This window comes from Humulus lupulus, chromosome X (genome assembly GCF_963169125.1).
Source record: "Humulus lupulus chromosome X, drHumLupu1.1, whole genome shotgun sequence".
In the NCBI taxonomy this organism is placed as follows: Eukaryota; Viridiplantae; Streptophyta; class Magnoliopsida; order Rosales; family Cannabaceae; genus Humulus; species Humulus lupulus.
In genome coordinates this window covers 24647638-24660744 of record NC_084802.1, presented here as the reverse complement: position 1 = coordinate 24660744, position 13107 = coordinate 24647638, and the positions used below count along the sequence as shown (strand labels likewise).

At 36.6% G+C, this 13107-nt stretch overlaps 1 pseudogene; it reads right to left on the bottom strand.

Moving 5' to 3' along the window:
* Positions 1-3135: 3135 nt before the first annotated feature.
* On the bottom strand, positions 3136-12534 carry LOC133805635 (inositol transporter 4-like; annotated as a pseudogene).
* Positions 12535-13107: the final 573 nt, after the last annotated feature.

The following is a 13107-nucleotide window of genomic DNA, read 5'->3' as shown; positions in this document are numbered from 1 at the left end:
TTCTAATCCTATCTCGAGCAAGTTGGTATGAGTCCAGGGGTTCTTTATGAGTTCTGGTGTCTGTTTCATCATTAACTTCAGGTTCTCTATTGGGCTGTACCTCCACTTGAACCTGTCTTCTTGCATCTGTTTCATCAGTTTGAACAGGTTGACCCTCATCCTTCATTGCCATTTGCTTCTCATTGAAAATGACATCCCTGCTGATGATACACTTCTTAAACCCTTCCTCTAAACACCACAGTTTATACCCCTTCACACCATCTGGATAGCCTAGAAACATGCATTTGACTGCCCTGGGTTGTAACTTGTCTTGTTTAGTATGTGCATATGCAATGCACCCGAACACCTTCAAATTGTCAAGCCTAGGAGCCTGGCCAGTCCACATTTCTTGTGGAGTTTTGAAATCAATGGCAGTCGATGGGCTCCTGTTGATCAAATAACTGGCTGTTTTGACAGCCTCTCCCCAAAATTTCCTGTCCAGAGCAGCACCCTTCAACATACACCTCACTCTTTCAATGAGTGTTCTGTTCATTCTCTCAGCCAAACCATTCTGCTGAGGAGTTCTTGGAACAGTTCTGTGTCTTCTAATACCAGCTTCTTTGCAATAGTTTGTGAATTCCTTTGAACAGAATTCCAGCCCATTGTCTGTCCTCAATGTCTTAAGTTTTCTTCCAGTTTGATTCTCAACCAAACTCTTCCATTCTTTAAACAGCTGAAAAGCTTCATCTTTGGATTTCAGTAGGTATGTCCATACCTTTCTCGAGTAGTCATCAACAAAGCTGAGAAAATAATTAGCTCCTCCCAAGCTGGTTACCTTTGAGGGACCCCAGAGATCTGAGTGAACATATCCCAAAGGTTCACTTGTATTATGAATTCCAGTACCAAACTTCAATCTGCAGCACTTCCCATAGACACATTCTTCACAGAAATCCAGTTCACCACTAAGCTCACCTTCAAGGATGCCTTGTTTCTCGAGTTCTTTAAGACCTCTCTGACTAATGTGACCAAGTCTGAGATGCCACAGCTTGGTTTTATCCTCCATCTGTGATGTTACAGAATTTGCAGCACCAATTACAGTCTCACCATCTAGAAAATAAAGACCATTTCTGAATTCTCCCTTCATCACCATTTCTGGTCCTTTCATCACCTTCAATGCTTTGTCATCAATTCTGATGGTGTAACCCCTCTCAGTCAACACTCATATAGATAACAGATTCCTCTTAAGGTCAGGGACATACCGTACATCTTGAATCTTCCTCCTTGCTCCATTATGCAGTTTGAAAGTTACAGTTCCAAATCCATATATATTGCATGCTTTGTTGTCCCCGAGAAGTACAGTTCCCCCCTTTCTTTCTTCTATTTCACTGAACAATTCCTTGTTGGGACACATATGAAATGAGCATCCCGAGTCTAACACCCATTCATGACCTGAATCCATGCTTGATGCCACCAACACTTCTGCAGATTCATATCCATCTGTTACTATGTCAGCTTTTCCTCTTTCTTTGCCTTTGTAGTTCTCCCTCTTGAGTTTGGCTTTCAAAGCCAAGCATTCATCTCGAAAATGGCCCTCCTTTTTGCAATAATAGCACTTCTTGTCAGTTGTTCCTCTGGATTCAGATTTTGGACTGAATCTTGTTCTTTGACTTTCTTTAAAACTCCCTTTCTGATTCTTGGCATCTTTATTCTGAAACTTCTTCTTGACAAAGAGACCTTCTCCATTGTCTTCACCTTTGTCACCATCCTTCTTCTGTATCTCCTTTGAACTCAAAGCAGCTTTAACCTCGGTCATAGTCAGTGTTTCTTTTCCATACAACATAGTGTCGACAAAATGTTCATATGATCTAGGCAGTGAACTCAGCAGTATGATCGCCATGTCCTCCTCTTCCATCTTCACACCAATGTTACAGAGATCAAGAATGATCTTGTTAAATTCATCTAAATGTTTTCTCAGATCCTTACTCTCATCCATTCTCATTGTGTACATTTTCTTCTTCAAGTAAAGCTTGTTCGCCAGTGACTTCTTCATGTAGATCGAACTGAGTTTGTTCCATAACTTGAGGGCCTTCTCTTCATTTGATACTTCTCTCAAAACCTCATCACCTAAGCTAAGGAGAATAGCACTGTGTGCTTTTGTCTCAATCTCCCTTAGCTTCTTCTTATCATCTGCAATCTCCTTAAGAGCCTCCTCATCAATGGCTTCCGAGATGCCATTATGCACTAGCAGGGCTTTCATCTTGATCCTCCATAACCCGAAATCGTTTGCTCCATTGAACTTTTCAATCTCAAACTTGGCAGCGGACATCTTCTTGGTGTTTCTTGAAACTCTGTAGTTTAGTCTTGAATCTTGTTTATATCGAGAACCTGGCTCTCTGGTACCACTTGTAGTAACTTAACAAGACTATGTACTCCAACTCTAAAGATCTTCAATGAAACAGTGACCATAAACAGCAAGAACAGAAAAAGTGTTTGAATGAATCTGAAAAACTTTATTACTCAATCATATGAATCTCTATTACAGAAACATAGCAATATTCGACAACCAGAAAAAAATGAATAACAGAGGCTATATATACATTTGGAAATACCAACTAACTTTGACTCTAAAAACAGTCAACTAACTTCATTAAATGACGTGGCATTGTCTTGATCACTGATCTAACAAGTACAGGTTTAGTACTCAACTTAACCACTTAACATTATTAAGTATTAAAACTTGAGCAGTCATTTTTGGCATTTTGACGGTGGAGTTCAACCAAATTTAGTGTTCAAATTATCAATTTATTGGTTCTTAAAATCCTTTTAATGACTTATTAACATCACGTGTTGTGTTGTGTACTATAGTCGGTACTCTAATTTCTAAATGCACTTAATTGGAAAGGCTTTATGGAAGCAATTAAAGAAATAAAAACGTCAAGCAACATTTAGAAGACTACACCTACTATTATATTTTTCGAAAGCTACATACTCATTATTCATCATTTTCATGATTACAAATAAACCATAGTAAAACCAGTAACAAATTAAAGTTAAAAGAACTATTATGTACAAAGATTTTAAATATATCAACACAAAAGCCTCCCCAAAACACACTATGAAAAATTGTTGTTTATGGGGACATAATTATATGTAGCTTTAGACTGAACAAGAAGAAGAAGACTCTTGATTCTCCTCGCTCGTATCTTCCATTTCCTTGGAACAAAATGCCTTTGGTTTGAATCCCTTCTCGAGTAACTTCTCAACCTCCTCGAATGACAGTCCTTTAGTGTTAGTGAGACCCAAGAGGTTGGCCCAATAACTTTAGAACCCAAAATGATGCAGGACCAGATGAGGAGCTGGGAGATAGAATCGGCCCAAGATGTTGAGGTGCCCTTGGTCTGTGAAGAGGAGAACAACACCCCAAACGCAGAAGTAATAACCAGCAGCAAAGCAGGGGAGAACCAAGCGTGCACCAAGAGGGAACGTGTGAAGCCACGCTGGATGAGGGACTATGTGATGATGCTGGAACGTTGAGAATGAATGAGGTCATGTAACTAATTTCGGTTAGCTTGTATTTGGCTATAGAGTATAAATTGTTTTCTGTAAAAACAAATTGGGATATGTGGAATGAAATAGCAATTCAATTTGCCTTGGAGATTTGCTCTGTCTCAAAGAGAGCTTCATACTAACATTTAGTTTCAGGAACAACGAAATAGATGGCTATAAAGCTAACAAACGAGAATCCAGCAAACAGAAGAAAAGTCCCAGCAGAGCCCAAAGCATTGGTAAGGGTCAAGAAACTCTCACTGACCAAGAGATTTGATGTCCAGTTAGTCACCGCAGCAATTCCTCCACCAATTCCTCTGTATTTCAAAGGGTATATCTCTGAATTTACAATCCATGGAACACTCCCCATTCCAGGTGAATAACATATAATATAAAGACCTAAAAATGCTACGGCCAAGAATCCAACTTTGCTAGGACAACCTTCTGAGTACCAAGTTCGTTTCTCCACCCGGCATGAACTTCTGATATCAGGGCTCACAACCAAACAGGCTCCCGGTTGAAGCTGTTAATGACAAAGAAAACATAAAGGGTGGGTAAATTTAAGAGATAGTTCTCGTAAAAAAAAAAAAGTACATAAGTTCGGCACAAAATGATTCAAAGAGTTGAAAAATAAGACTTGCCTTATTTCCACTGCTGGCGCAAAAGGCGCAATCTGGTGTCTTCAAACATGATATACAATTCCATGATTTAGAATTTGGGGCAGAGAGGTAAGCTGGACATGTGTTGTTTCCACCGAAGCAGGAGCAGTTGCAGCAGCTTGGAAAAACACTATTGCCAATGCCACAAGGCATGCAATGATTCCGACGAGGGAGACAAGCATGAACCTTCTCCTTCCATATTTATCTACAAATCCCATACTTATGATGGAACCCACAAAGTTGAGACCAGAGGTGACTAGAGAAAGTGCTAGAGCTGTCTGATTGGAGGCAAATCCAGCAAACTGAACAATGGTGGGGCTGTAGTACAGCACAGTGTTTATGCCAACGAATTGCTGAGCGATTTGAACAGTGATACCTGCAAGAAGTCCTCTTCGAACTACTTTGTTCTTAAAAGCACTCTTCAGTCTTTGTAAAAATCCATCACCAAGTTCTCCTTCCTCATCCTTTTCTGCTTCAACTGAATCCTGCAAGGACTGCATCTCTATTTCGACCTCATCAGGAGGGTAGATTTTCTCTAATATAGCCTTAGCCTCATCAATCTTGTTCTAATAAAAAGAAAACTTGCACAAGTTAGGACAAAGTTCGCATAAAAATATTGGCTACTAGTAGATGATTCGCAACCATCCTAAGCATTATGATATTAACCATATATGTTACCTGTCTGTAGAGCCATCTGGGGAATTCTGGAAGAGACAACATTAAGACGAATTGTATCAAAGCTGGAAGTCCTGCCAAGTCTGAAATAGAAAATGAGTAACAATTTAACGTTAAATAGGAAATAAAAAGTCTTGCTTTGTTTAGAAAAAATAATTTTTTTTAAAAATTGGATCAACTCCGAAAATTACAACTAAAGATAAGAAATACTAATTTTGGTATAAATCGAAGTGCAAAGTGTCAATTTTGTATATATATAAATTGGATGGACTCCATAAATTACAACTAATTGTGTTTAAAATATCAAATTGAAGAAAGGAAGACTTTATTTATAGCCTACACGTACAACACTCTTAATGATTTTTAAACCACGACCAAAAGAATCTAGAAAGAGAGTATATAATGAATTGTAGAAAACTAGATTGTTTCCATCCAAACAACTTATTGTCTAACCAAAGAGAATTTCTTTTAGAAGTAACATTTCGTAGTATCTTCTAGGGCTGTTCATCAAACCGCCCGCACCGCACCACACCGCAAAAAAAATGTGGTTTGAAATTCTTCGCGGTGCGGTCGCGGTTTGAATTTTCACTAAACCGCGCGGTGCGGTGCGGTGCGGTTTGCGGTTTTGAATTATTAAAATGCGGTTCAAACCACACCGCACCGCATATTATAAAAATACTATTTTTTTATATTTATTTAAGTCTAATATGTTAAAGTCCAACCCAAAGCCCACTAATTCTATTGCTGAAAGTATTTTAGTTGTATCTTTCATATTGATGTTGGAATTTAATTAGTCTCAAGTTTGTTCTATGTTGTTTTAGGTGTGTTGCTAAAACTTTATTAAGATTATTGACTTATAGTTGTTGTTGTTGTAACTTTATTAGTCTCAAGTTTGTTGTATTTTCTTAGGTGTTTTGTTGAGCCATTATTAAGATTATTGTATTGTTGAAAGTTTTCTTATTTTTTATTTTCAAGCTTTAGGTGTTGCTGAAATATTAATATGATTATTTATGATAGTTTAATTATTTGGCGGTAGTCCAAACCACCCAAACCGCACCATTTTTTTGCGGTGCGGTTTCTGCGATTTTTTAGTTTCGCGGTGCGGGTGCAGTTTGGAAAATTAGAAAAACCGCATGCGCGGGTTGGTTTGAAAAAATGGTCAAAAACCGCACCACCCGCACCGCGTACAGCCCTAGTATCTTCATTAGTTATTGGAAACTGTCTAGAAAGACTATCCTAAGATAGACTATTAAATAAAACTTTTGTATTTTTACAGTATAAATTAAGAGTCTTCGGCAAAATGCTTTATTTTTTAAAATTATTTTATACTTTTGCCTAATTTTGATAATTTTTTGCAAAATGAATTTTGACACTCGAGACAGGTGGTCGAAATTTTTTCAGACACGTGGTCGAAAAATTCAGACAGCTAATCGAAATTTTTAGACAACTGGTTAAAATTTTAGACAAATGTCATTTTGTAAAAAATTATCAAAACTAAGTCAAAGTGCAAAACGACTCCAAAATATAGGCCAATTTCACCAATTACTCATAAATTAAACTGTATTGCAATGACTTTCATCTTAATTTGTTGCCCAATCAACTTCAACATCTAATTAAATAAAAACACCATTCACTCAAAATTTTACCTTCTTCTATTCACCCCAAAATATTATAAATACACTTCATTTTTAAAATATTTTAATATTTTGTGTTTATTCTTAGTAAAATGACTAAAATATTTTTTTTTTTAATTTTATTTATATTCATTGTTATAACAACACAACAATACAATTTTCTTATTAAAAAAATGTAATATAAAAATAAAGTAAATTTATTGTATTTTTTAATTATATTTTCATAAAAATATATTTGAAATTTTACTAAATTGTTAACTTGTTTTTTGTCAACTTGCACAAAGAAATGAATAGTTGTTTTGTGTATAAAATCTCAAAATGAAACTTAATGATACGAACAATGAGCCAAAGAAGAGAGAAATAAATGTTGTAATAAATAAATGAGATGAAGATTTATAGTGGTTCGACCAAAAAAAGATGACATACGTCCACTTTAGTCAGTATTATTTATGAACTTTGAACCCTCAAGAACAAGTTGAAGTTGATCTTGTCCTTGGGGCGGTTACAGTGATGGAGAGTAGGAGCTTTCTCCGAAAAATGAACAAATGCTGACTTGCTACTCTACCCTTATTACATTTCAATTTGCACTATTTATAGTCGCAGAGATGAGATTGGCTGACGGTGGCACCTTGTTTCTCAATCAGGCTAAATTTCGATACACTTGGGTGGAGACAGGATTTTGTCTCACCAAAAATTGTAATTTGACGTGTCCTATTCATTTAAAGGTTGAAGGTGCACTTTGGTGCAGAAGAAGGCTTGGGTGGCAAGGGCCACCGTTGAGCAGCAAGCACCCGAGGTAACCAGCGAGCGAGGCTAGCAACCGACGACTAAGGTTAGCGACTGGAGCTGGCGACCAGCTATGGCTGATGACGACTTAGCTGGTACTTGCGATGTGTGTTGATTTGACTTGTTTGTCTAGCTGGGGCAATTTGCCAGGGCCCTTTTCTTCTTACGATTGATGTTGGTGTGGCTATTTGGGGATCATTTGGCTTCACGCGATAGGAGAAGTAGGTCGACTTTGGCAAGTCTTACCTCTTCTTGAGTATTGGGGGATTGGCGAGGGTCATTCCTCATGACAGCTGGTAGCGCCTGTTGTGCCTTGTTTCATTGTCTTGACACGTCATCGATTCATAGGTCGCGCACGTGGAAGTGCTGAATTTTGGGTATAACATAAATATTGATGATTTTTTATTTTATTAAGAAATATTCAAAATTATTTTTAAAAAACTTTAACTCCCTAATTTTAATAAGGGTAAATGGTGGCATAAATATCCAATGTTTTCACGTTGTTATGGTTATAACCCTTTTTTTGTGGCAAAATTACCAAGTGTTACCATAATAATGTTTCTATTACTTCTGTAACGCCCTGGTTACCCCAGAACAGTTACGGTGAATCGGAAATTTGACCCGTTACCCGAGTCCTTTGGTTAAAAACGTGTTCTAAGTGTTATTAACAGGCTAAGGTGGAAAATCAATAAAAAGGAAATGTTATATTTTATTAAATACATAAAACTGTTCATGGGCCCACACGAACATTTACAAGTTATTTACAACTCAAAAATGTCATTACTGTTTCAAAAATTACAAACCCGTTGACCTAAGTGGCAAAAGAATAGGGTAAACCCCCTAGTTCCTCTGAGAACTCCTTGGCCGTGGTGGTCAAGTGGCCGCATATGTACACATCACCACCTAAGCTCTCCACTCAAGGCTGGGTGAGCTTTTCTTTCCCTTTACCTGCACCACATATCACCCATGAGCCAAAGCCCAGCAAGAAAACATAGTATTGGATATAAACATTATCAAATGATTATCATTATAACCACACAGAGCTTATAACTCTTAAACAGATGAGTGAATATCACTTGAGGTTCTAGAAAACCATACTGAGTGACTGACAAGCAAGTCACTAATTTAAACAGAAGAGTGGCTGCTAGGTAAGCCACTAGCCTTAAACAGATGAGAGAGTGATAGGTAAGTCTCTAACTTAACAGATGAGTGACTGATGGGTAAGCCACACAAGCGCTTATAGTATTCATCGAACTTGAGGTCGGTTCGGCATTAATGCTCTTTGAGTTATCCAATGCAGATGTCGATTAGATCTAATCTTTAGTGGCTTGCGTTGAACACGCTAAGGCGATCTTGACTTATAAGTCAGCACTGTGTGACTAGTGCCCAGTACCACTGCCGAACCCGACTAATGAGTCACATCTTCACAGTTGATATCGACACCTTTGCCAAATCTGACTAATTAGTCAGTACCATCCACAAGTGAGCAAGATTTGCTAAGCATTCAATAATCAATCCATGTCCACATTTAAACACTCAACATGTCTCATGAATAACCATGCATGTCACATATGGGGTGCAGTTTTCTTACCTCTGGTTCGAGCGAGAAATAATAATAAGAACGACTCCTGAGAACGATCGACCTTTGATTCCTTAGCAGTTACCTAATCACAACCAATTATAACCTCCATTAATGGAATTCAACAATGAAAGGGTCTTAACCTAAGCACCACTCTCGGGACCTCGAAACATGCCCACACGGTGAGTAGATTCGATCCCGGGCCTTAAGGATTGAAACCCCAAGTCAAAAACCCTTAAAAATACTCAAAACGGGACTTTGAAGGAACAGAGTAGTGCTACAGCGCTGACCCCTAGCGCCTCAGCGCTATTCTCAGAACCCCCAATACGCCCAAATGCCCCCTGAGTAGCGCTGTAGCGCCCTAAGGTGGGCACTATAGCGCTACCTCCAGACCAGGAACCCCGTGAAACCTCCTTCTTCATCTCCTTTGATTCTAACCTGATTCCAATGCTTTCAAATCCCATTTTTGATGCCAAATGAACCCAAAAATCATCCCAACACACCCCAAACATCACAACCATAAGAACCCTAGCCAAAACTCCCAACAAAACCAAGTATTCAACCTAGAAATCACAACTGTAAAACTGAACTAAAACAGGGCAAACCAGGGATTTTCAATGGTTAGAAACTTACCCAAAGCTCAGCTTATGATGCTCTTCAATGGAGGAACACACTCCCAAACTCCCAAGGCTTACTTCCCAAGCTTGAATCCTCAAGAATGATTCAAAAATCCCAAAGAAAAATGAAGGAAAGGATGATATGGGAGAAGCTTCAAGTAGACTTTGTTTTTCTACCTCTTTCTCAGCTCAAAAATGGTTATATCTATCCTAGGGGTGAAAAGACCAAAATACCGCTAGGTCAATTAATAGTTTCTAAAGGTTCCCAAGGGCAAAATTGGTATTTTCCACCTATCTCGTTAATCATAATTAACGCTCTCCAATTCCCGCTATTCTCGATAATCTCAAACACCAATAATTCATATCCCGTTACCCCTTTAATTCCCAGTAACGCTCTAATCATTAAAATTACCCCGAGACTCATCCCGAGCCCCGAACTTAAACCTGTTATGACTAGACCGCTAATCAATAATTCATGATCGTCTCATGCCGAATAGCTCGAACAAACCCACATTATAATGTGGTCTCCACAACATATCACCGACATGCATACAATTATACCCTCAACGGGCCAAATTATCATCACACCCCTGTAATTAAAGTGTGGACCCACATGCATGCATTTAACATCATATTATAATATAATTCACATATACATGCATTCTATCAATTAATGGCATAATTAAGCAAGTATGGCCCTCCCGGCCTACTATTCCCACCATTAAACCACATCGGAGAATTCGGGGCATTACAACTTCCTTCATTTTTCTCATTTAATTGCCAACTCGATGGACACATGTCAGTTCTTTAGTGATACATGTCTCTCTGCTAATTCTAATATTAAGCTGACAAGTGTCTCCTGCGTCAGATGAAGAAAACAGAAGAACTAGTAACAAAATTGCTATTTCAGTAACATTGAGTATTTTTGTCGAAGAAAAAAATTAGGTATATAACTACAATAAATTACAAATTTTATGTATTTTATGACACCAATTACCCTTTTAATAAATAAGATAATACATTCTATTTTTAGTTTTTGTATTTTTTTTAATTATTTTTTGTAAAATTGTGTGCAAATCAAGACGTAATATAGAGAATATATGGGAGTAATTACAAATGAAGATTTTTTTTTAATTTACTTATACATCTCATTAAAAGAAGTCTCATTTAATATTTATTACATGTAATTTTTTATATTTTATCTTATCATTCATATATATATATATACTAGGTAAAAATAACGGGGTAATTCACGTTTACTTAGTTTTAAAGATATAAACATGCTTATTCATACATGTATTTATTTTTATTATTTTTTAATTATCATGTCAATTTTAAATAAATAAATAATATATCATAAAATAAATAAAATATGTTTAATATAATGTATGATATAAATGTATTAAAAAATTATGGCAAAATATTGTCTATAATTTTAATAAAAACTAATTCACTTTTTTTCTTGAATATATAATAGAATGAATTACAATTCTATAATATATATATAAATATTTATATCAATAATCTTTATATATATGACATCTAAACACAACATTGATTTACATGACAACATAACATATATATAAACTACAATAATATTTAAAAAGAAATTAATAATAGAATAAAATAAGAATAGAAAAAGTCATAGTGTAGAGTAGTATACATGCATCAACTATTTTTAGTTTCTGATGTAACTCGCAATGTCTTTTGGTGAATTTAATGAAGAAAAAAAGCTTCAATCACTTGGTAAAAAATAAACTATCACACAAATTTATAAGTTAAAAAGAATGATATGTATGACTTTATTATTTTTAAATAAATATGATTTAATTATTTAAATTATCATAAAATATCTTATTTTTAATTAATTTATTTGTTTATTTTTGTTGAAGTTTATGTAGTTGGTAATATAATATACTAAGGATAGTAGATTATATTATGTTATATGTTTAATACCACTACAAGAATTTCATGTATTAGCGACGGGGGACTCCGCCGCTAATAATGGGGACATCCGCCGCTAATGGTTATTAGCGGTGGGACTCCGCCGCTAATGGTTATTAGCGGTGGGACTCCGCCGCTAATACCCCGCGCCCAATTGTTTGTCGCTAATAATCATTATTAGCGGCGGACTGATACACCCACCGCTATTAATATAATATTAGCGGCGGAGCCCGCCGCTAATACCTTTGTCAAAGGCATTATCATTAGTCGCGGGGTACGCCGCTAATATTGTTTTTATAATATTTTTTAAAATTTATTTGAAATAAATTAATATTTATTAAATTTAATTATTTTTAAAAATAATTCATAATATAATTTAACAAAAATAAATATTTAATTAATTTAAATATAACTAACATTAAAATTAATGTGAATAGTTTTAATATTTATCAACCTATTAAATTTCGCTATTGTCATTAAAAATAAATACAATATTAATTCAGTCTAAATACATAAACTAGTAACTAAGTTAAATCATTAAGATTAATATTGAAATTGTCCTCATCTTCAACATTTTGGTTTGGCTGTGGCAGTGAAGGAATATAAGGTGGCTGTGATGATCGTCCGAGCGTGAGGTCCCCAAACTGATCTCGAGGCTGTGACTGCGACCCGCCCCCAAACTCACCATATCTCACATATGGTTGCTGCGACGAACCTCCAACCTCCCCATATCTAACATTAGGTAGCGGAGGCTGCATCGATCCTCCTTGAAAATCGGTAAAGCTGAAATATAGTGGAGGAGACTGGGAAGAGCGTCCAAAAATGTATTGGTTTTGATACTAAGGAGGTTTTTGTGACGACACATGTGGCGGATACGTTGGGTGAGGCTGGTACAGCTGCTATGGCGGATAATGTGAAGGAGGCTGGTACTGCTGTTGTGGCAGTGTATGAAGGTCAGGATTGACAGTGTTACTCTGAGAAGACGAACCACCTTCAGATTGTGGTGGCAAATACCTCTCCAGAAAACTGTCAAACCTTGGGTCATACAGTTTACTGGGATGCTCAGGTACCACAGACTGAAACGTCTCACGAATTGCCTTCATCATCAGAGCCATAGTAGTCATATCTTCATTAGGCGTAGCAGCAGTATTTGCTTGGGACTGACTTTGATCTGTAGAGCTAGAGGATGTCTTTTTTGCCTTCCCTTTCGCCCTATAACCCACTTCTCTTTGGTAGTCAGATCTCTCCCCGAGTACTTTACTTAGTATCTCGTATTGATCGACCGGGGACGAATCAACGCCAGATACATTTAGAGATGCCTCACTCTGCTGTTTACTTTGCCTCTCAAGTTGTGACCTCTGAACCTCTGCCACCATTTTTTCCTGTATAAAGATAACATTATGAACAAATATTAGAAACATTAGAAACAAGAAAATAATACTATTCACTTACATAATCTTGTTGAGCTGCCTCATTGACAAAAGATTTTGTCGATTTTCTCATATGAGCATCCCTCCAAGTATCAACAACATGCGCGTCTGGGTTCTCCTATACAAATGTAAACAAAATGTTTCAGAATGTGTTATTTTATAAAATTAAATTAACATCTTCACTTACATATTGGTGACGCTTAGCTGCCAACGACTTTGTGCCTTGTGTTGTTACATACTTCATTTTTTTTCTGTTTG